This window comes from Moschus berezovskii, chromosome 4, assembly GCF_049115385.1.
Source record: "Moschus berezovskii isolate FMDL1 chromosome 4, NW_MosBer_1.0, whole genome shotgun sequence".
NCBI classification, from domain to species: Eukaryota; Metazoa; Chordata; class Mammalia; order Artiodactyla; family Moschidae; genus Moschus; species Moschus berezovskii.
Genome location: NC_142463.1, coordinates 25,703,351 through 25,728,088, shown reverse-complemented (window position 1 = coordinate 25,728,088; position 24,738 = coordinate 25,703,351). Strand labels below are relative to the sequence as shown.

At 37.6% G+C, this 24,738-nt stretch overlaps 1 protein-coding gene and 1 pseudogene across 3 annotated transcripts in view; one reads left to right on the top strand and one right to left on the bottom strand.

Annotated features, from left to right (window-relative positions):
• The window catches only part of FAF1 (Fas associated factor 1), a 514,461-nt gene that overhangs the window by 29,890 nt on the left and 459,833 nt on the right, over positions 1 to 24,738 (top strand). The window lies entirely within an intron of this gene.
• Positions 10,898 to 20,972, bottom strand: LOC148778014 (large ribosomal subunit protein eL34 pseudogene; annotated as a pseudogene).

The window sequence follows — 24,738 nt, the reverse complement described above, 5'->3', positions numbered from 1 at the left end:
TTACAGGATTTTTTTCCCAGCACATGAAGGCAGCTATGTCACTATTAACTCTTATTATCTGAGCCCCACTTTTCCAGTTCTTTCTATCAGTCTTATCACTTGGTTGCTTTTTCTGGATGTGTTTACTTATTAATGGCACACTTCAAAGGAGGATCTTGGGAGTTTATCATAAAAGTTTAATTGCCATCCCTCTACCTGCTCTTAATCATCTCTCTAGGAATCTGCATCACGTCAGTTTTTCGTTAAATTTCCTTTGGATTTGTGTCTCCCTTTCTACTGGCTCCTGTTTCTGAGCCCACTTCCAATTTAAAGACTTGCCAAGTTTTTCTCAGTTTAAAAATAGGCTTTATTGATTTTATGCCCTACTCTGAATGCTTCCATGTCTCCCTCCCGCTCCCATCTTTCTCTTAAGTATTAATATCAGTATACCTTAAGGGTCTCTCCTTGTTCCCTTTTCCATTCCATCCTTCCCTGTCACATATGGTCTCTTGGGATAATCATCTTTTCTTTGGTTTTAACTACCCATTATGTATGTGCTGGGCTTCCCTGGTAGCTCAGTTGGTAAAGAATTCACCTTCAATGCAGGAGACCCTGGTTCGATTCCTGGGTTGGGAAGATCTGCTGGAGAAGGGATAGGCCACCCACTCCAGTATTCTTGGGTTTCCTTGGTGGCTCAGCTGGTAAAGAATCCGCCTGCAGTGTGGGAGAACTGGGTTCGATCCCTGGGTTGGAAGATATCCTGGAAAAGGGAAAGGCTATCCACTCCAGTATTCTGGCCTGGAAAATCCCATGGACTGTATAGTCCATCGGGTTGCAAAGAGTCGGACGTGACTGAGTGACTTTCACTTACTTACGTATGTGTTAATGACTCCCAAAGCAGCCGCCTCATTCCTAACGTCTCTTGAACTCTCTATTCGATTGCTTATGTAGGATGAATCAACTTCATTGACATGGTTAACAGAGCTCCTCGTGATTTGGCCCAAGATAGCCTATACTTTTCCCATGACTTGTTCTATAGTGATACTTTGATGCTTGTAATTTTTGTGAACTTTTATCATGTCCTGTCACTTTGCCAGTTCTCTCAGTTGCTTGTGTCTCAGTCTTCTGTTTATCCCTTAGACTTGTGCATAGGCATTATCTCCTGTGAAGTCTTCCCTGACATTTACTTATTCCTTCCTCCTCTGTATCTGTTATCGTTATACATAATAGCTGTCACTGCAGCTTTCACATACTTTTAAAATATCTGTTTGTCTTTCTTACTAATTTGTGAGTTCTTTACAGCCAGGAACTAGATCTTAGTCATTTTGATATTCTTAATAATTAGCATACTTTCTGGCACAAAGTGTATATTCTCACTGAGTATTAAATTGAACTGAACTAGTTCTGATATTGTTGAAATAAGATAGAGTATGATGAGAAGCATGTGCACGAGATTTTGGATCCTGATTTTGTCATCAGAATATTAGCTACTTTAGCTTTGTGTCTTTTGAATATGTAAATGAACGTCAGTGTGTTAGTTAAGACTCTTGAGTGTCCTGAGATTTGGAATTATATCATATTCACTTCTGTATTTCTAGTACCTACCACAGTGCCTGCTGAATATCAGGGTACCAGTGTTTATTGAACAGAAGTAAGTCAAGTTGAAATTAGATGAAGGCATTCATGCTCTAAAGCTTCAGCATGACTAGTAACGTTCATTTTTATTTTTGTACTTTTTTTTTTAAAGATTTTTTAAAAAAATGTGGACAATTTTTAAAGACTGTTGAGTTTGTTACAATATTACTTCTGTTTTATGTATTGATTTTTTGGTTGTGAGACACAGGGGATCCCAGCCCCTCAACCGGAGATCGAACCTACACCCTCCTGCATTGGAAGGTGAAGTTTTAACTACTGGATCACCAGGGAAGTCTTTATTTCTATATTTAATCTTTCAGAATAAGTCAGAGAAATTTTGTCAGTTGCCTTTGAAATCCAGATTTATGAAATATAGTTATATTCCTGACATACAAGTCAAATCATCTGTTAAAAAATGTTTGGACATCATTTATTCATAATGATAATAGTTACACTCTGAGGATCTATTGGCCAGCATCTCTTCAAGAATTTATTTTAAAATTTGTTATGAATTGATAGCAAAGTAATAGTTGTCTTAATTTTTCTATTTTCCCCCTCTTTTGAAGTGTTTCTAGCCTTATGCTGAAAAAAGAAAAATCCCTTAGTATCTTTGATGGGTCTTGGTGCAAGACATCCATTTACAGATTTAAGCTGAGAACACCAAGTAGGATTATTACAAAGAAACTGACACATAAGCACGTAACAGCTGAATTCTTGAAAACCGAAGATAAAAAAGTCTTAAAAACGGTTAGGGGAAAAAAAAGACATTCTAGTGACAAGAATGTTAGTTAACATCTCATCACAAATTATGGAATATAGGAGACAATGCGATGATGATATCTTTAAGTACTGAAAAAAATCAAAATAGAGTTTTACTTAGTGAAATTATTTTTCAAAAGTGAAAGCGAAGACATTGTCAGAAAATAATGCCTGAGAGAGTTTATTGCCGGCAGACCTGCCCTTCATAAGAAATGCTGATGCAAGTTCTTTAAGCTAAGGATGGATGGGGATCTACGGAAGAGTGAAAGCATGGAGTCCTAACCATTAGGCCACCAGAGAAGTCCTGCTGGTTCTGTGTTGATTCAGACTTGATTTTTTTCACTATACATTGTTTCCTGACAATGTACCTTCATGAAAAGGACTGTATCTATATATGTTTTGCTTCTATATAGGCATACTTAATTGGAAGATCTCCTGGATTATTACTACCTAATTAATCATGCCCTTTTGGAACCCGTTTTTTTTTAAAGTCATATAAAAATAATTGTATTCAAATGTTATTAATAGGTTATGGTTGAGACTTTTTAGTGTTAGCATTATGATTTTACTACTAATCAGTACATTTCAAAGATGCCTCTTCTGAAGTACTTTAACTATGGCCCCACATTCCCCTAAGTCAGTGTTAATTTGCTTTCATTTTAATTAAGCTTAATGGGAAGACAAAGTAGTTTAGATCATCGAAGTCTGCTTGGTAAAAAGATACTGGCATTTTGTAGCCTGTTGTGCATTCTTTATATGATAAATTGCATAATGCATATTTTTTGCCTCTTAGAGTTTTAGACTATGCATTACTGATACTTGTTTAATCTTTTCATCACATTTGTAGTTTCTGGTCAGACTGAATACTTATAAACTTTAGTTTACAGTGATGCTATGAAAAGCTAAGTATTATTTGTATTATCTTACAAGTCTCTAGATGTACTTTGTTGCCTGATACGCTGTGAAATCTGAGATCATGACTATATCTTTTACCTGATGTATTTCCAGACTCTCCTGGTATGTGGTAGACATTCAAATATTTTTGGTAGTTTTATTATTTTTTCTGATTATTGTTCCTAAAAGTCTTATGTAAAAATTAGTATGTAATGCAGTTCCTATAAAGATTTATTAAATGTTTGCTCCCTCTTGTGGATATAGAGGAGAATGTAAGTTCTTATAAGTCTGTTCACTAGTTTTGTTTTTAAGAGGTGAACCATAAATAGTATATAAAACATCAATTTTTTTTCTCTTTTTGGAAGGATATTAATTCATACAAGTTTATCAACTCTGTAAATTTTTTAGTTCATGTACACTCCTAAAACATACAGAATCCATGTTCAAGTATCACTGTGTAATGTCCAAGATAAAGTTTGTAAATTATTATTCAATTCAGAACTTAGTAGCACTTTTTAAGCATACTCTTTCTAATTTTCTGCATATAAATTAGAATTATGAAAATAACTTTTTTATTTTAATTCTAAAACCACATTAGATATTTTTGTATGTTATGAGAGTATTACTGAGAGTATTATTATATAAAAATTATTATTATATAAAAATCATTACTTGTTTTGATCAAAGTGAAAATAAAAACTTAATCAGTTTGCTTGCTTTCTATAGCTTTTAATATTAGAAGACCTGATCAAACAGTTTTTTTTTTTAAATGCATAATATTTTTGTTCTAAAGACTTAATCCAACTGAGCCAATAAGCATCTGGGCCTTTGAAATACTTTGATATGTAGAAGAATCTTTTTAACACAGATATATGTCCTTGACGTTCTTTATATACTTAGAGACTTTCATATTACACTGTTAGATTTCATTTTCTGTTTGCTTCTGTTGTTAATAGTAGAAATTGACTTTCATTTTAGACTGTTTTTGAAACAGAAGCATTATTTTCACCTCTTGAGAAAAATTATACTCGATGTGCCAAAAATAGGTAGCATGCAATAAATGTTTACTGTAGTATAGATATCGGTCGTTTTTTTCTTCAGTTCAGTCGCTCAGTCACTCAGTCGTGTCTGACCCTTTGCGACCCCATGAATCACAGCATGCCAGGCCTCCCTGTCCATCACCAACTCCCGGAGTTCACTCAAACTCATGTCCATCGAGTTGGTAATGCCATCCAGCCATCTCATTCTCTGTCGTCCCCTTCTCCTCCCGCCCCCAATCCCTCCCAGCATCAGAGTCTTTTTCCAGTGAGTCAACTCTTCGCATGAGGTGGCCAAAGTATTGGAGTTTCAGCTTTAGCATCAGTCCTTCCAATGAACACCCAGGACTGATCTCCTCTAGAATGGACTGGTTGGATCTCCTTGCAGTCCAAGGGACTCTCAAGAGTCTTCTCCAACACCACAGTTCAAAAGCATCGATTCTTCGGCGATCAGCTTTCTTCACAGTCCAACTCTCACGTCCATACATGACCATGGGAACAACCATAGCCTTGACTGGACGGACCTTGTTGGCAAAGTAATGTCTCTGCTTTTTGTCTTATAAACATTTTATTTGGTATTGGAGTATAGACGATTAACAATGTAGTGATAGTTTCAGGTGAACGGTGAAGGGACTCAGCTGTGCATATCCATGAATCCTCTCCCAAACCCCGACCCATCCAGGTAGATATTGGGCTCATTTGCTAGACTGGTATGTGTTCTTGAAACCTATCTAGATATGAAACTTGATCCAGTCCTTAATCAGCAAAATCACAATTTATCTGTCATTAACTAAGACAAAAATTAAAACTTCATTGTGGTGTAATATTCTTATAGTAAAGAACACAAATCATAAAAGTATAGTTTCATGAACTTGTGCAAAATGAACATGTCCTTGAAAACGACATTTAGGTTAAGAAAACAATATAAGTAGAACTATAGAAGTCTCCTTCTAGTCAGTACTTCCCCCTGCGCTGTCCCCCATTCTCTCGGAAAACCCAGTACTTTGAATATAATATTATATATATTAGTTTTACCTGAAAAAACTCTGAATGTGTGAAACTACATGTAGACTTTCTTTTTGTATATTAAAATAGGTGTAACAAAATTTACCTTTTTAACTATAGTGTACAGTTTAGTGGCATTAAGTACATGCCCTTTATTGTGCACATCAATCACTACCTTTTTTCCAGAGTTTTTTCATCTTTCCCAACTAAATGCCATACTGATTAAACATTAACTTTCCATTCTCCTTTCGCTCTAGCCCCTGGCAACCACCATTCTTTCTCTGTGTATGAATTTGACTGTTCTAGCTACCTCATAGAAGTAGAATCATACAATATTTGTCCTTTTGTGTCTGGCTTATTTCGATATAATTACCTCATGGTTCATCCCTATTGTAGCATATGTCAGAATTTCCTTCCTTTCTAAGGCTGAATATTATTCTGTTTTATGTATACACCACATCTTGTTTATCCATTCATTGGTCAATGGACATTTGAGTTGATGCCATCTTTTGTGCTATTGTTATTCCATCTTTTGACTTATTGTGCTATGAGCACAAATCTGTAAAAATCTATTCAAGTCCCTGCTTCAGTTCTTCTGGATATATACCCAGAAGTAGAATTGCTGGATCAAATAGTAGCTCTGTGTTTAGTTTTTTGAGAATATAGTAGACTTTTGTCATATATTTTGTATCCTGTGACCTTAAACATTTATCTATCACTCTGGAAGCTTTTTCTTTTTAAAGAATGCAGAGGATTTTCTGTGTACAGTCATTTATATTAAAAGATATCTTTGCTCCTTTCATGTTAAACCACTTTTGCATCGCTGGAAGAAACCCCACTTAGTCACGATGTGTTATTCTTTCTATACATCCCTGGATTTGGTTTTGTTAAGGGTTTTTGCATCTGTTTTCATGAGGAAAATTAATCCAGATCTGGAGAAATTGTGGACCTTCCCTCTGTTCCATGTTCATGAGGTGAGCCAGTGGATCAGTAACAGTGTATATGGGTTACAGTAACACTTTGGGCCATAACTAGACTTTTAGAGGGTAGTTTGTTTGCTGCTTCTCTTCTGGCTTCTAAATCTTGCACATATTTTTCTTATGGCCATTCCTGACCTGAAACCACTCAGAAGAAATTAATGTGGTTGCAACTTAGAGTCTGAGATCAGTTGATATCATTTTGCCATACCACCTACATCTTTTTTTCACCTTGTTGTTCTGGGGTTTACAACATGCATAGCTTAATTAGCACAGTGTAACTTTAATTATACCACTGTATATATAATGAGAGGACTTTATAATTAAAGAATATACTTTATCTCCTCTCAGCCTATGTTTTATTTTTATATATTGTTGCTTCTACATATGTTAAAGGCATCACAATTCATTGCTATTATTTTCGCTTTAAAGAGTTAATTTTAATTATCTTTTTTCTTAAAGTTAATTGATTAATTATTTTGGCTGCACCGGGTCTTTGTTGCTGTGCACAGACTTTCTTCAGTTGCAGTGAGCGGGGTCTACTCTTGGTTGCATTGCGCTGGCTTCTCATTGTGGTGGCTTCTCTTGTTGCAGAGCACAGGCTCTGGCATGTGGGGTTCATTAGTGGTGGCACGCAGACTCATTAGTTGTAGCGGGCCCTAGGGTGTTCGGGCTTCAGTAGGTGTGGCACATGGGCTCAGTAGCTGTGGTGTACGGGCTTAGTTGCTCAATGGCATGTGGAATCTTCCCAGACCAGGCATCCAACCAGTGCCCCCTACATAGGCAGGTTGATTCTTATCCACTGTACCACCAAGGAAGTTCAAAAGTAAAAGTATTACATATTTATCATTTTAGGCACTCTTGGTGTAAAAGTTTCTTCTGGTATCATTTCCCGTCACCATGAAAAATTTAACTATTTCTTGTACCAAGAAAGATCTGTTGGTGGGAAACTCTCAGCTCTTGTTTATCTGGAAATTTATTTTGCCTTTTAATTATTCATATATTAATTTTTTACTAAGGAGTTAGAAGTAGTGGTAAACTTAAGTGTGCTGGGTACTTAAAACATTTTGGCAGAATATTGAAGAAATTCATTAGGGAAATTAAGTCTTGGCTGTTTGACAATTTGATTACTCTGCTGTTTTTCTTTAGATAAGTTAAATTTTATTTTACTGTTTATAACTAAAAAAATTTTAATTTATGTGAAATGCGTATTCATTGAAATGCATTTTACTTGGACAGTACCCCTTTAACAACTACTACAAGAAAATACATAGTATTTTTATTGTTCTGGAAAGTTTTCATCATATTCTATTCCAGTCAATCCCCATGCCTTATAGGAAACCACTGTTCTTTTTTTAAAAAATATTTTATTTATTATTGTTTTGGTTGCTCTGGGTCTTCTTTGCTGCACATGGATTTTCTCTAGTTGCAGTGCTGGGGCTTCTCATTGTGGTGGCTTCTCCTTTTGCAAAGCACAGAGTGTAGGCCTGTGGCCTTCGGTAGTTGCAGCACATGGGGTCACTAGCTGTGGCTCTCAGGCTCTTGAGCTCTGGCTCAGTTTTTGTGGTGAGCCCGTGTCCCCTTTATTGGCAGTTGAATTCTTTTTTTTTTTTTAATTTATTTTATTGGAGACAAATTACCTTACATTAATATATCGGTTGGTTTTGCCACACATTGACACGAATCCGCCCCGGGTGTACATGTGTTCCCTTTCTTGAACCCCCCTCCCACCTCCCTCTTCCCCATATCCTCCCTCCAGGTCATCCCCGTGCACCAGCCCCAAGCATCCTGTATCATGCGTCTAACCTGGACTGGTGATTCATTTCACATATGATAATATACATGCTACAATGCCATTCTCCCCAATCATCCCACCTTCACCCTCTCCCACAGAGTCCCAAAGACTGTTCTATACACCTATGTCTCTTTTGCAGTCTCGCATACAGGGTTAAGGTTACAGTTGAATTCTTAACCACTTTAACACCAGGGATGTCGGAACTACTGTTCTGATTTTTATCATGGTAAATTAGTTTTGCCATTTTTTGATCTTTATATAAACAAAGTCATGCAGCCTGCAGTCTTTTGCATTTCATCCATATGTGAGAATATATGTAGTTTTTATTGCCATGTAGTATCCCATTATCCTAATAAAGATATAGAATATTTTCCTTGTTCTAGAAAAGTTCCCCCAAGACCTCATCCAATCAATCCCTATGCCCTCATAGGAAATCACAGGTCTGACTTCTATCACTGTAGATTAGTTTTGCCTGTCTGACTTTTTTACCCCCTCAACCTAATGCTTTTGAGGATCATCAGATACGTGTATTATGAATATTTTATACTAGTCTGTGTCTTGCCTTTTTATTTTACCTTAGAGCCTGCCTGGTGTGTTGTCTGAGGTCTTGTCCCCTGCTATTTTTGAGTGTAAGCTTTGTCTTGTAAGACTGCCAAAAAGGATGCTCTTTTCTTTAGAGGTTGTTTTTTTTTTTTTAAATGAGCGACTGAACTGAACTGAACCCTTTTTAAACTTTCTAACCTGAGGATGCCTCAGTTCAGTTCAGTTCAGTCACTCAGTCGTGTCCGACTCTTTGTGACCCCATGAATCACAGCACGCCAGGCCTCCCTGTCTATCACCAACTCCCGGAGTTCACCCAAACTCATGTCCATCGAGTCGGTGATGCCATCCAGCCATCTCATTCTCTGTCGTCCCTGTCTCCTCCCGCCCCCAATCCCTCCCAGCATCAGAGTCTTTTCCAGTGATTCAACTTGTCACATGAGGTGGCCAAAGTATTGGAGTTTCAGCTTTAGCATCAGTCCTTCCAATGAACACCCAGGATTGATCTCCTCTAGAATGGACTGGTTGGATCTCCTTGCAGTCCAAGGGACTCTCAAGAGTCTTCTCCAGCACCACAGTTCAAAAGCATCAATTTTTCGGTGATCAGCTTTCTTCACAGTCCAACTCTCACATCCATACATGACCACGGGAAAAACCATTGCCTTGACTAGACGGACCTTGGTTGGCAAAGTAATGTCTCTGCTTTTTAATATACTATCAAGGTTGGTCATAACTTTCCTTCCAAGGAGCAAGCGTCTTTTAATTTCATGGCTGCAATCAGCATCTGCAGTGATTTTGGAGCCCAAAAATACAAAGTCTGACACTGTTTCCACTGTTTTTCCATCTATTTCCCATGAAGTGATGGGACCAGATGCCATGATCTTTGTTTTCTGAATGTTGAGCTTCAAACCAACCTTTTCACTCTCCTCTTTCACTTTCATCAAGAGGCTTTTGAGTTCCTCTTCACTTTCTGCCATAAGGGTAGTGTCATCTGCATATCTGAGGTTATTGATATTTCTCCCAGCAATCTTGATTCCAGCTTGTGCTTCTTCCAGCCCAGCGTTCCTCATGATGTACTCTGCATATAAGTTAAATAAGCAAGGTGACAATATACAACCTTGACGTACACCTTTTCCTATTTGGAACCAGTCTGTTGTTCCATGTCCAGTTCTAACTGTTGCTTCCTGACCTGCATACAGGTTTCTCAAGAGGCAGGTCAGGTGGTCTGGGATTCCCATCTCTTTCAGAATGTTCCACAGTTTATTGTGATCCACACAGTCAAAGGCTTTGGCATAGTCAATGAAGCAGAAATAGATGTTTTTCTGAAACTCTCTTGCTTTCTCCATGATCCAGCGGATGTTGGCAATTTGATCTCTGGTGCCTCTGCCTTTTCTAAAACCTGCTTGAACATCTTACTTACCAGAAAAGTGGCATTATGTTTGAGGTGCCCTAAATTTCATTAATAGCATTATGAGGCAAATGGTAGTATAAGGCAGAGTAAAATTTAATGCAAAGTGACTGTTGCAGAGAATCATAAGAGAACAGAAAAAGAATTGTGTTTTTCTAGGACTTCATGTATGAGGGACTCTAAGCCTTTACCGCTTAAAATCCAACTCATCTTTTGGCTTTATCTCTCCCACATTTCAAAATGGAATGTGATTAAATGCTAAGTAAGTCACTCAGATTTTTTGTTTTGTTTTGATACTCTAATTACAGTAGTTTTGGAAAAGCAGTTTTCCAGTGAGCTAAGTCTGAAGAAGAACTGATGCTGGACACTAGAGAGGAGCATTAATTCACTCTCTTTATTATCATATACTTATTTAGGGGGAAATTTAGCTTAGAGTAAAAAATGATTTTTATTGGCCTAACTTTGTATACTTATTTATATGCCTGTGGCATCAAAAGCAAAATTCCGTTTGGTGTAGTTGAAAGTAAATGGAGAAGATCTAACTTAAAAAAATTAATTTTTATTTATTTTTGTCTGTGCTGGGTTTCCGTTATTGCGTATAGTCTTTCTCTAATTGTGACGACCCGGGGTTACTCTCCAGTTATGGTTTGTGGGCTTCTCATTGCGATAGCTTCTCTTGTTGCGGAGCATGGGCTCTACGGCTGGTGGGTTTCAGTAGTTGTGGCGTGTGGGCTCAGTAGTTGTGGCGTGTGGGCTCAGTAGTTGTGGCTCAGTGGAATCTTCCCAGAGCAGGGATTTAACCCGTGTCCCCTGCATTGGCAGGTAGACCCCTAACCACTGGACCACCGGGGAAGTCTGAAAGAAAGTTTCATTTTTTAAATTTCACTTTCTGACTCTGTACTTGTGCTTTTAATATTTCGCACACTGGTTTTCTGCTCCTTGATAGGGAAAGTGAACTTGATCCTGTCATGGACACATTTAGCACACATGGAACCACCGTAGGCCTGGCTGATATGTTTTTTTGTTTTTAGACAACCTGCAAGAACTGTAGGTCTCACAGTGCAAACTCCTTGGAGTCTGCCTGGGCAGATTTTTGTTCTTTCCCAGCATTCTTAGTGTAAAGGTAAACAATTACCGGGGAACCTCTGGACATCCTGGTTTTGTTAGAGGCTGTATTGTAGGACAGCCTACGATGGTAAGTCAGACACTATCCTGAATGCATCTAGATACAGTCTCTGGAAGAGGAAAAAGAAGTGACAGTTTGCTCTTCTTGAGGAAATTGGGGAACAACCCAAGCCTTCCTGAGACTGCTACAGATACCCTTCCTTTTTTAATGTTAATACCTTGATGAAATATGCAGGATTGTAGTGGAAAGGTTAAATGCTTTAGTTTTCTGGCTGTAGATTTAGATTCTAGTTCTGCCACCAAGTATTAACAGGTGAGCAACTGGATATGTGACTTGATCTCTTTAAGCTTAAGTTTTCTCATCAGTGATACTTTATCTTGTAAGGATGATGAGACAGTTATGAATTAATGTGTCTAAAACGCTTGAACAGTGCACAAGAAATGTATTTATATAAAAATCATCCGTTTATCCTTTCAACAAATATTAGTAGAGTGGTCTACTTATGTGCCAGGCATTTTACTATGCGTGAGGTTACAACACTGGGTAGCCTATCCCTTCTCCAGTGGATCTTCCTGACCGAGGAATCGAACCAGGGTCTCCTGCATTGCAGTCGGATTCTTTGCCAACTGAGCCCTCCTATTCGTATTAATCTTAAATAGTTGATAGCATATTACACAAACTTTCTACAACTTTTTTTTCTTCACTCAAGGATATATTCTGAAGTCTCTTGTTTGTAATTTATACAACAATTTTTGTAATTATACAGTACTGCTTGAGTATTTATTAAAATGTAAATCTCAGACATAGTATTTTCCTCCAAACTAATGCTACTGCTGAGCAACAAACCACCCTATAGCCTAGTGATTTAAATCAACAATTACTTATTCTCATTCAGCCACTTGCTGTGAGTTGACTGATGTATGCTTCAAGGTACAGATCTAGTTGAACTTGGCTCCTTGCTGGGCTCAGATAGGTCCTGTACATATTCATTTTAAGATCCTCTTTAGGGGACTGCAGATAATCCAGTGATTGTCTGGGTTAACATTTGTGATGTTGACATAGATGTAATGATAACTAAAGGCTTAGGCTCAGAATTATAATGCCGTATCCAGTTACACTCCATTTATACAACCAAGTCATAGATATAAGCCCCAAAGTTACCTTCCTACTTTTGGTCTTCAGTGGTCAACCTATCAGAAATTTCAGTCTATTATTAATGTTGCACATTCCCCTTGCTTTAATACTCAGTTTATTAACTATCTTAAATATATGTATGTATTTAAACTATATTTCTTGTTTATTGTCTATATCCTCCCTTTACAATGCATGTGTAATGAAAGCAGGGTTTTCTATGTTTATTCACTGTATCCTCAGCCTAAACCAGTGCCTGGAATGTAGTTGATCCTCAATAAATATTTGTTGAGTGAATGAAGGCATGGAGTGAGATAGGGTTAGGGAGACCAATCATTCATTAAATTTTTCCCTAGTAGCTGTTCTTGTTGTTGTTGAGGTATACCTTTAGTAATATAGTTTGACAAATTTCAGCAAAAGTATGCTCATGAAACCATAGCTCTGATTAAGATAAAGAACACATCTGTCACCCTAAGAAGTTTTCATGTCTCTGACCCATCAGTTCTTCACCTCCAGAAGCAATTATTGTCCTTATTTCTATCACCATAAGATAAGTGTTTTCTAGTTTTGAATATCATGTATACAGAATCATGTACCATATATATTTTGTACAACTCAGTATCTTTGAGATTTATCTGCATTGAAGCATGTATCAGAAATTCATTCTTTTTTTTTTTTAATACTGAGTAGTATTGTCAGACACGACTTGGTGACTGAACAACAAGTATTATATGATTTCCTCTTCTTTGATCTGAAATCACTGTGGATTGTGACTGCAGCCATGAAATTAGAAGATGATTGCTTCTTGGCAGGAAAGCTATGACAAACCAAGACAAATGTGTTAAAAAGCAAGGCATCACTTTTTCAACAAAGGTCCATATAGTCGAGGCTATGGTCTTTCCAGTAGTCATGTACAGTTGTGAGAGCTGTACCATAAAGAAGGCAGACGCTGAATAATTGATGCTTTCTAAATGTGGTGCTGGAGAAGACTCTTGAGAGTCCTTTGGACAGCAAGGAGATCAAACCAGTCAATTTTAAAAGAAATCAACCCTGAATACTCATTGGAAATACTGATGCTAAAGATGAAGCTCCAGTACTTTGGCCATGTGATACAAATAGCCAACTCATTGGAAACGACCCTGATGCTGGGAAAAATTGAAGGCAGAAGAAGAGGGTGACAGAGGATGATATGGCTGGGTGGCGTCACTGATGCAATGGACGTGAACTTGGGCAAACGCCAGGAGATGGTGAGGGACAGAGAAGCCTAGTGTGCTGCAGTCCATGGAGTCACAAAGAGTCGGACACAACTTGGTGACTGAACAATGAGTATTATATAAATATCATTTCATTTTAATGGATGTTTGAGTTGTTAGTTACTTTTTGACTATCATGAATAAAACCGACCTAACTTCTTTATATAAAGAGGTACTGAAGAGCCTCTTGAAAGTGAAAGAGGAAGGTGAAAAAGCTGGCTTAAAACTCAACATTGAAAAAACTAAGATCATGACATTCAGTCCCATCACGTCACAGCAAATAAATGGGGAAACAATAGAAACAGTGAGAGACTTTATTTTCTTGGCCTCCAAAATCACTGCAGATAGTGACTGCAGCCATGAAATTAAAAGATGCTTGCTCCTTGGAAGAAAAGCTATGACTAACCTAGACAGCATACTAAAAAGCAGAGACATTACTTTGCCGACAAAGGTCCGTCTAGTCAAAGTTATGGTTTTTCCAGCAGTCATGTATATATGTGAGAATTGGACTATAAAGAAAGCTGAGCACTGAAGAATTGATGCTTTTGAACTGTGGTGTTGGAGAAGACTCTTGAGAGTCCCTTGGACTGCAAGGAGATCAAACCAGTCAATCCTAAAGGAAATCAGTCCTGAACAGTCATTGGAAGGACGGATGCTGAAGCTGAAACTCCCAATACTGGTGTGAAGAACTGACTCATTGGAAAAGACCCTCTTGGTGGGAAAGATTGAAGGCAGGAGGAGAAGGGGACGACAGAGGATGACATGGTTGAGTGGTATCACTGACTCGATGAACATGAGTTTGAGCAAGCTCTAGGAGTTGGTGATGGACAGGGAAGCCTGGTGTGCTACAGGGAGAATAAGGACTCTGAAATTACTTCAGGGTTGGGAAAAGTGTTTTAAATATTAAAGCAGTCTTCACAGACATAGAAAACAAATTTATGATTACTAAAGGGGAAATGGGGTTGGAAGGAGGGATAAATTAGCAGATTGTCATTAACATATATACACTACTCTATATGAAGTAGATAACCAACAACAGCCTAGTGTAGAGCATAGGGAACTATACTGAATATTTTGTAATAGCATATAAAGGAAAAGAATATGAAAAAGAATCTTATCTATCTGGATCCTAGTGCTGTACACCTGAAACTAACATGATACTATAAGTCAACTATTTGTTCTTGTTTAGTTACTAGGTCATGTCCCACTCTTTGCGACCCCATGGACTGCAGCACGCCAGACTTTGCTGTCCATTACCATCTCCCGGAGTTTGCTCAAACTCATGTCCATTGAGTTGGTGATGCCATCAAACCATCTCATCCTCTGTTGCCCTCTTCTCCTCCTGCCTTCACTGTTTCCCAGCATCAGGGTCTTTTCCAGTGAGTTGGCTCTTTGTATCACATGGCCAAAGTATTGACACTTCAACTTCAACACCAGTCCTTCCAATGAATATTCAGGACTGATTTCCTTTAGCCTTGACTGGTTTGATCTCCTTGGAGTCCAAGGGACTCTCAAGAGTCTTCTCCAGCACCACAGTTCAAAGGCATCAATTCTTCAGCGCTCAGCCGCCTTTATAGGCCAACTCTCACATTCCATGACTACTGAAAAAACCATGGCTTTGACAGTATGGACTTTTGTTGGCAAAATAATGTCTCTGCTTTTTAATACACTGTCTAGGTTTGTCATTGCTTTTCTTCCAAGGAGCAAGTGTCTTTTAATTTCATGGCTGCAGTCACTGTCCACAGTGATTTTGGAGACCAAGAAAATAAATTCTCTCACTGTTTCCATTGTTTCCCCATCTATTTGCTATGAAGTGATGGGACTGGATTTCATGATCTTAGTTTTTTCAGTGTTGAGTTTTAAGCCAGCTTTTTCACTCTCCTCTTTCACCTTCATCAGGAGGTTCTTTAGTTCATCTTTGCTTTCTGCTATAAGGGTGTTGTCATTTGCATATCTGAGGGTTATTGATATTTCTCCCAGCAGTCTTCATTCCAGCTTGTGCTTCATCCAGCCTGGCATTTCCATGATATATTCTTCATAGAAATTAAATAAGCAGGGTGACAACATACAGCCTTGACTTACTTTTTTCACAATTTTGAACCAGTCCATTGTTCCATGTCCGGTTCTAGCTGTTGCTTCTTGGCCTGCATACAGGTTTCTCAAGAGGCAGGTAAGGTGGTTTGGGATTCCCATCTCTTTTAAGAATTTGCCATAGTTTGTTGTGATCCACACAGTCAAAGACTTTAGCATGGTCAGTGAAGCAGAAATAGATGTTTTCTGGAATTACCTTGTTTTCTCTGTGATCCAGTGGATTTTGGCAGTTTGATCTCTGGTTCCTCTGCCTTTTCAGAATCCATCTTGTACATTGGAAGCTCCTGGTTCACGTACTGTTGAAGCCTAGCTTGAAGGATTTTGAGCATTATCTTGCTAGCATGTGAAATAAGTGCAATTGTACGGTAGTTTGACCATTCTTTGGCACTGGAATGAAAACTGACCTTTTCCGGTTCTGTGACCACTGCTGGGTTTTCCAAATTTGCTGGCCTGTTGAGTGCAGCACACTGGGCTCTTATTAGATATATGATTTGTAAATATTTTTCTCTCCTCATGTAGGTTGCCTTTTCATTTTCTTGTTAGTGCTCTTTACCACACAGAAACTTTTATTTTTATGAATTTTAGTATTTGCTTTTTAAATTTTGTTGCTCATTGTTTAAATGTCATGTCTAAGTACTCATTACCAAATCTGAGGTCTTGAAGATATACCCTTTTATTTTTTTGAAAGAGTTTAATGTTTTGAGCTCTTATATATACGTTGTTAATTCATTTCGAGTCAATTGTGGTATATGGTATAAAGTAGGGGTCCAGATTCATTACTTTGCATGTGATGTGAGTATCCAGTTTTCTTAGCACTGTTTGTGGGATAGCCTGTTTTTTCCTTATTGAATTGTTTTTGCACACTTTTGAAAAAGCAGTTGTTGATAGATGTATGTGTTCAGTTTTGGACTCTCAGTTCTTTTTAATAGTAAGTTTTGAAATATGCAAATGAGTCTTTCAAGTTTTTCTTTTCCCAGGATTATTATAGCTGTTGTGGATTCCTTGCTCTTCTATATGAATTTGAGGATTGGGTTTTCCATTTCTAAAAAAAAAAGCTATTGGAATTTTGATAGGGATTGCATTGACTTTGTAGATTACTTTGGCCACTCTTAATGAAAGTAAGAATTGATGCTTTTGAACTGTGGTGTTGGAGAAGACTCTTTGAGAGTCCCTTGGACTGCAAGGAGATCCAACCAGTCCATTCTAAAGGAGATCAGTCCTGGGTGTTCATTGGAAGGACTGATGCTAAAGCTGAAACTCTAATACTTTGGCCACCTCATGCGAAGAGTTGACTCACTGGAAAAGAGTCTGATGCTGGTAGGGATTGGGGGCGGGAGGAGAAGGGGATGACAGAGAATGAGATGGCTGGATGGCATCACCGACTCGATGGACATGAGTTTGAGTGAACTCCAGGAGTTGGTGATGGACAGGGAGGCCTGGCGTGCTGTGATTCATGGGGTCGTAAAGAGTTGGACACAACTGAGCGACTGAACTGAACTGAACTGAATGAAAGTAAATCTTAGAATCTGTGAACATTTGATGTTTTTTTACTTATTTAGGTCTTTTAAAATTTCTTTTAATCATATTTTGTAGTTTTCACTGTACCAATCTTTCACTTCCTTGGTTAAATTTATTCCTAGATATTTTATTCTTTTAGACCACATGATAAAGAGAATTATTTTACTAAGAGCCTTTTCAGATTTTTCTTTGCTAGTGCATATTGCAAATATAACTGAGTTTTGTGCATTGATCTTTTACCCTTCATCTTTGCTGAATTTATTAGTTCTGATGGTTGTTTGGTGTGTGTGTGTTTGTGGTGTGTGTGTGTGTGAATTCCTTAGGATTTTGTATATGATCTTGTCATCTGGGAATATGGATAGTTTCACTTCTATTCCAGTTTTGATGTTTTTAATTTCTTTTTCTTGCCTAATTGATCTACTAGAATTTTCTATATAATGTTGCATAGAAGTGGCAAAAGTGGGCATCCTTATCTTGTTCTTGATCTTAGGGTAAATAAAAGCTTTTAGTCTTTCACAATTGAGTATGATTTCGTTCTGGGTTTTTCATAAGTGTCTTTTATCATGTTAAAGAAGTTCCTTTTTTTTCATAGTCTAAGTATTTTTATCATGAAAGGTTGTTGGCTTTTCAGAATCTTTTTCTGCATCATTTGAATGGATCATGTTTTCTTGTTTGTTTTGTTTTTCCTTCAGCTTATGAATGTGGTATAATGATTCCTCTTTGTTGAACCCCCTTGCAATCCTGTAATATTCCACTTGATCATGCCTTATACTCCGAATATGTAGTTTATTCCATACTGCTAGTATTGTGCTGAGGGTTTTTTCACCTTTATCTGTAACATATATAGGTCTCTAGTTTTCTTTCCTTGTGCTCTGTTTGTCTGACTTTGTTATTAGGGTCATAGTGACCTCAAAGACTGATTTAGGAAGTGTTTCCTCTTCAAAACAGAAGAATTTGTATTAATTCTCTTAATGATTGGTAGAATTTCACAGTGAGGCTGTCTCATTCTTGTCTTTTCTTTGTTGGAAGCCTTTTGATTACCCTTTTGATTGCTGTTGCAGTCTTTTTGCTTGTTGTAAGTCAATTTGTATTTTCTGTTTTATTCTTGAGTCAGTTTTGGTAGTTTGTTTTTTAGGGATTTTTCCATTTCATCTGGGATACCTAATTCATTTTCATATAATTGTTCATAACATTATTTTTATATTTTTATTTGCAATAGGTCAGTAGTGATATCCCTGCTTTCACTTCTGACTTTAGTAATTTGAGTCTCCTCTCTTATTCTTCATCTAGCTAGAAGTTTGTCAATTTTGTTAGTCTTTGTGAAGAAACAACTTTTGGTCTTGTTAATTTTATCTATTTTTTATTCTGTATTTTATTAATTTTTATTCTAATTTTGTTGCTTTCTTCCTTTTGCTGGCCTTGGGTTTAGTTAGTTCTTTTTCTGTTCCTTAAGGTATAAAATTAGATTATTGGCTTGAGATCTTTTGTTTTTTTAAATGAAGATGTTTATAGCTGACATTCACTTTTGGTAGTGAAAAAATCTTTTGTATGATTTTAGTGTTTGAAAATTTATTGAAACTTGTTTTGTGGCTATGTATAATGTGTTATCCTAGAGACTATTCCATATGAGCTAAAGAAAAATACACATTTCTGTTGTTTGGGAGTGGAGTGTTCTGCAAATGTCTCTTATATCTAGTTGGCTTATAATATTTTTCAAGGTTTTTATTTCATTATTGATCTTCTTTCTAGTTGTTCTATACCATAGTGATGGTAGGGAATTAACATCTCCGACTATTATTGTATAACTGTTTCTCCCTTCCAGTCTGTCAATTTCTTCTTAGTACATTTTGGAGGCTCTGTTATTATTATCTATATGTTTATTGTTTTCATGTCTTCTGAGGGTTGTCCCTTTTATCAATATATAATACCCTTTTAATTTTCCTATAATTTTTTAAAAATTTAAAGTCCATTTTATCTCATATTGGTACAACCACCCAAGCTCTCTTTTGGTTAGTAATTGCCTGCATATCTTTCTGTCCTTTTGCTTTCCACCTAGTTTTGTCTTTGAATCTGAAGTTAGTCTCTTGTAGATCACCTTTAGTTGAGTCATGTCTTTTTATTCCTTCTGCTGATCTTTGCCTTTTAATTGGTGTGTTTAATCCATTTATGCTTAAAATAATAACTGATAAACATTTAATTGTGCCATTTTGCTGTTTTTTTAATGTGTTATCTCTCCCCACCCCCTGCCCTGTTCCTTCATTACTGCCTTTCATGTTTGACTTTTTCATATTGTACTAATTTGATTCCTTTCTAATTTCCTTTTTGATATATTTTTAAGTTTTTCTATTTTGAATTAATACCAGCTTCAGCAGTATACAACTATGCTTCTATCTCTCTTCCTTTATGCTGTAATCACATGTGTGCCTTTATATATTATGTGCCCATTAACATCAATTTATAGTTATTGTTTTGTGCATTTTTCTGTTTAATCATACAGAAAAAAGAGGAGTTACAAATCAAAAGTACAATAATACTGGCTTAACATTTACCTGTTAACCAGTGTTTTTATTTCTCTGTATAGCTTCCAGTGACTGTCTAGTGTCTTTTAATTTCCCACTTAGCATTTCTTGAAGCATAGATCTAGTAGTGACAGTCTCCTTCAGCTTTTGTTTATCTAGGAAAGTATTACTCCCTCAGTTTTGAAGGACAGACTTTTTTCCTTTGGTTCGCAGTTTTTGTTTTTCACTTTGAATATGTATCACACTGCCTCCTAACCTTTATATTTTCTGATGAGAAATTATCTTTTAATTTTATTGAGGATTCCTTATACATGAAATACTTTTCTCTTGTTATTTTCAAGGTTCTTTTTGGCTTTTGATAGCTTAATCATGGGCTTTCCTGGTGGCTCACTGTAAAGAATCCACCAGCAGTGCAGGAGATGTGGGTAGGCATGGGTCGAAGATGCCCTTTAGGAGGAAATGGGAACCCACTCCAGTATTCTTGCTGGGGAAATCCCATGGACAGAGGAGCCTGGCAGGCTACAGTCCATAGGGTCACAAAGAGTTGGATATGACTGAGTGACTAAGCACGCACAGCTTAATCATAATGTGTTTTGATATGGATGTTTTTTGTTTATCCTTCTTGGAACATATTGAACTTAATGAATATGTGATTTCTTATCTTTGGTCAAACTTAGAAAGTGTTTTAGGATGTTTTCAGCTATTATTTCATCAAATATTTTTCTCTTCTTTCTTTTCCTTCTGAGACTCCCTGTTCTGCATGTACTGGTACAGTTATTGGGGTCCCATATTATCTCTTAGGCTCTATTCATTTTTCTTTGTGTTTCTGAGACTGTATAATTTTAGTTGGTCAATCCTCAAGTTCTCTGATATTTCTTGTGCCTACCTAAAGTTGCTTTTAAAATCCTATAGCTAATTTTTCATTTCAGTTATTGTACTGTTTAGTTCTAGATTTTTTTGTTGTTGTTTTGTAAAATAATCTTTATCTCTTTATTGATAGTCTCTATTTGTTCACACGTCATCCTTATGGTTTTCATTAGTTCTTTTTTTATGGTTTTTTATTGAGTTTTTTGAGCGTATTTAAGATAGTGATTAAAAGTGTTTCTCTGGTAAGTCTGACTTCTGTTCTTTCCTCATAGATAGTTTCTATTTATTTCTCCTTTGAATTCTTGCCTGTAAAATCCCATGGATGGAGGAGCCCGGTAGGCTACAGTCCATGGGGTCGCAAAGAGTCGGACACGACTGACCGACTTCACTTCACTTCACTTCTCCTTTGAATGGACCATCCTTTTTGCTTACCTGCATGTGTCATAATTTTTTTTGAAAAGTAGCATTTAAAATATTGTAGCTTGATAACTTGGGAAATAAGATTCTTCCCCATTACTCATGGCTTGTTTTTGTTGCTTTCTGTGGGTTGTAGTTTTCTGTTTGTTTAGTGACTTTTTATAAACAATTTTTGTAATTTATTTGGTTATGAGTAGTTTCTGTCTTAATCTGCTAAGGCTACTGTAACAAAATACCGAATAACAGAAATCTATTTTTGCACAGTTGTGAAGGCTAGAACTCTGAGATTCACAGTGCCGGCACAATTGAATTCTGATAATTCTGACTTGCAGATGACCACCTTCTCACTTTCTTCTCGTATGGCCATGAGAGACAGATGAGGGAACTAGAGCAAGCTCTCTTTATCTCTTATAAAGGGCACTAATCCTATCATGAGGGCTCTACCTTTATGACCTCGTCTAAACCTAACACGATGGTGTGATCACTCACGTGGAGCCAGACATCCTGGCGTGCGAAGTCACATGGGCCTTAGGAAGCATCACTATGAACAAAGCTAGTGGAGGTGATGGAATTTCAGCTGAGCCATTTCAAATCCTAAAAGATGATGCTATTCAAATGTTGCACTCAATATGGCAGCAAATTTGGAAAACTCAACAGTGGCCACAAGACTGTAAAAGGTCAGTTTTCATTCCAATCCCAAAGAAAGGCAATGCAAAAAAATGTTCAAGCTACTGCACAATTACACTCATCTCACATGCTAGCTCAAAATTCTCCAAACTAGGCTTCAACAGTACATGAACCAAGAACTTCCAGATGTTCAAGCTGGATTTAAAAAAGGCGGAGGAAACAGAGATCATATTGCCAACATCCAATGGATCATAGAAAAAGCAAGAGAATTCCGTTAAATATCTGCTTCATTGAGTATGCTAAAGCCTTAGACTATGTGGATTACAACAAACTGTGAAAAATTCTTGAAGAGATGGGAATACCAGACCACCTTACCTGCCTCCTGAGGAACCTGTATGCAGGTCAAGAAGCAACAGTTAGAACCAGACGTGGAACAATAGATTGGTTCAAAATTGTGAAAGGAGTACATCAAGGCTGTATATTGTTACCCTGCTTATTTAACTTGGATGCAGAGTACATCATGTGAAATGCTGTATTGGATGAAGCACAGACTGGAATCAAGATTGCTGGGAGAAATATCAATAACCTCAGATACGCAGATGACACCACTCTTATGGCAGAGAGCAAAGAGGAACTAAAGAACCTCTTGATGATTGTCAAAGAGGAGAGTGAAAAAGCTGGCTTGAAACTCAGCATTCAAAAAACTAATATCATGGCATCTGGTCTCATCGTTTCATGACAAATTGATGGGGAAACAATGGAAACAGTGAGAGACGTTTTATTTCTTGGGCTCAAAAATTACTGCAGATGGTGATTGCAGCCATGAAATTAAAAGGTGCTTAAGAAAAACTATGACCAATCTAGATAGCATATTAAAAAGCAGAGACATTACCTAACCAGTGAAGGTCTGTCTCATCAAAGCTATGGATTTCCAGTAGTCATGTATGGATGTGAGTGTTGGGACCATAAAGTAGGCTGAGTACTAAAGAATTGATGCCTTCTGTGAGTTTATGGTTTCAGTGTGTCTGCCCTCTCACAACACCTACCATCTCACTTGGGTTTCTCTTACCTTGGATGAGAAAGAGGGCATCAGAGGACAGATACACTGAAACCATAATCATGGAAAACTAGCCAATCTGATCACATGGACCACAGCCTTGTCTAACTCAATGAAGCCATGCTGTGTGGAGCTACCCAAGACGGATGGGTAATGGTGGAGAGGTCTGACAGAATGTGGTCCACTGGAGAAGGGAATGGCAAACCACTTCAGTATTCTTGCCTTGAGAATCCCATGAACAGTATGAAAAGGCAAAATGATAGGATACTGAAAGAGGAACTCCCCAGGTTGGTAGGTGCCCAATATGCTACAGGAGATCAGTGGAGAAATAACTCCAGAAAGAATGTAGAGATGAAGCCAAAGCAAAAACAATACCCAGTTGTGGATGTGACTGGTGATAGAAACAAGGTCCAGTGCTGTAAAGAGCAATTTTGCATAGGAACCTGGAATGGTAGGTTAATGAATCAAGGCAAATTGGAAGTGGTCAAACAGGAGATGGCAAGAGTGAATGTCGACATTCTAGGAATCAGTGAACTAAAATGGACTGGAATGGGTGAATTTAACTCAGATGACCATTATATCTACTACTGTGGGCAGGAATCTCTTAGAAGAAATGGAGTAGCCATCATGGTCAAGAGAAGAGTGTGAAATGCAGTACTTGGATACAATCTCAGAAATGACAGAATGATCTCTATTTATTTCCAAGGCAAACCATTCAATATCATGGTGATCCAAGCCTATGCCCCAACCAGTAACGCTGAAGAAGCTGAAGTTGAACAGTTCTATGAAGACCTACAAGACCTTTTAGAACTAACACCCAAAAAAGATGTCCTTTTCATTATGGGGACTGGAATGCAAAAGTGGGAAGTCAAGAAACACCTGGAATAACAGGCAAATTTGGCCTTGGAATGAATAAGAAATGAAGCAGGGCAAAGGCTAATAGAGTTTTGCCAAGAGAATGCACTGGTCAAGCAAACACCCTCATCCAACAACACCCTCTACACATGGACATCACCAGATGGTCAACACCGAAATCAGATTGATTATATTCTTTGCAACCAAAGATGGAAAAGCTCTATACAGTCAGCAAAAACAAGACCGGGAGCTGACTGTGGCTCAGATCATGAACTCCTTATTGACAAATTCAGACTTAAATTGAAGAAAGTAGGGAAATCCACTAGACCACTCAGGTATAACCTAAATCAAATCCCTTATGATTATACAGTGGAAGTGAGAAATAGATTTAAGGGACTAGATCTGATAGACGGAGTACCTGATGAACTATGGACGGAGGTTCGTGACATTGTACAGGAGACAGGGATCAAGACCATCCCCATGGAAAAGAAATGCAAAAAAGCAAAATGGCTGTCTGAGGAGGCCTTACAAATAGCTGTGAAAAGAAGAGAAGTGAAAAGCAAAGGAGAAGAGGAAAGATATAAGCATCTGGATGCAGAGTTCCAAAGAACAGTAAGGAGAGAGAAGAAAGCCTTCCTCCGCGATCAATGCAAAGAAATAGAGGAAAACAACAGAATGGGAAATAGTAGGGATCTCTTCAAGAAAATTAGAGATTCCAAGGGCACATTTCATGCAAAGATGGGCTCAATAAAGGACAGAAATGGTATGGACCTAACAGAAGCAGAAGATATTAAGAAGAGGTGGCAAGAATACACAGAAGAACTGTACAAAAAAGATCTTCACGACCCAGATAATCATGATACTGTGATCACTCACCTAGAGCCAGACATCCTGGAATGTGAAGTCAAGTGGGCCTTGGGAAGCACCACTACGAACAAAGCTAGTGGAGGTGATGGAATTCCAGTTGAGCTATTTCAAATCCTAAAAGATGATGCTGTGAAAGTGCTGCACTCAATATGTCAGCAAATTTGGAAAACGCAGCAGTGACCAGAGGACTGGAAAAGGTCAGTTTTCCTTCCAATCCCCAAGAAAGGCAATGCCAAAGAATGTTCAAACTACTGTACAGTTGCACTCATCTCACACAGTAGCAAAGTAATGCTCAAAATTCTCCAAGCCAGGCTTCAGCAGTACATGAACCGTGAACTTCCAGATGTTAAAGCTGGTTTTAGAAACGGCAGAGGAACCAGA